Source organism: Penaeus monodon, chromosome 22 (assembly GCF_015228065.2).
Source record: "Penaeus monodon isolate SGIC_2016 chromosome 22, NSTDA_Pmon_1, whole genome shotgun sequence".
NCBI lineage: Eukaryota > Metazoa > Arthropoda > Malacostraca > Decapoda > Penaeidae > Penaeus > Penaeus monodon.
The window spans coordinates 5,955,435-5,955,704 of record NC_051407.1 but is presented as its reverse complement, the minus strand read 5'-3'; the positions used below and the strand labels follow the sequence as shown (position 1 = coordinate 5,955,704).

At 45.9% G+C, this 270-nt stretch overlaps 1 protein-coding gene across 1 annotated transcript in view; it reads left to right on the top strand.

The window, feature by feature from the left end:
• The window catches only part of LOC119586846, a gene marked incomplete at its 5' end in the record, with an annotated part of 53,513 nt that overhangs the window by 34,101 nt on the left and 19,142 nt on the right, over positions 1-270 (top strand).

Below are 270 nucleotides of genomic sequence, written 5' to 3'. Positions count from 1 at the left end.
GACGAAGGCCTCGCTAGTGTTCGATAGAAATCACTTTTTTGCGTTTCTAACGACAGCAATAAGTATAGCCGATAGAGTCTGTCGGGAGCGATATGTTTTGATAAGAGACGATGGATAGCGAAAAAAAACGTAGCGAGTCTCCACACACGCTCGCTCGACCTCGCATTTGATTGTGACAGAGCTATTGTTAGCACTCTCTTCTCCACTTCCCTGTCAAACACTGCAGGGAAACATGGCAGTGGTGTGCATTAAGTACACAACGCAATTTGC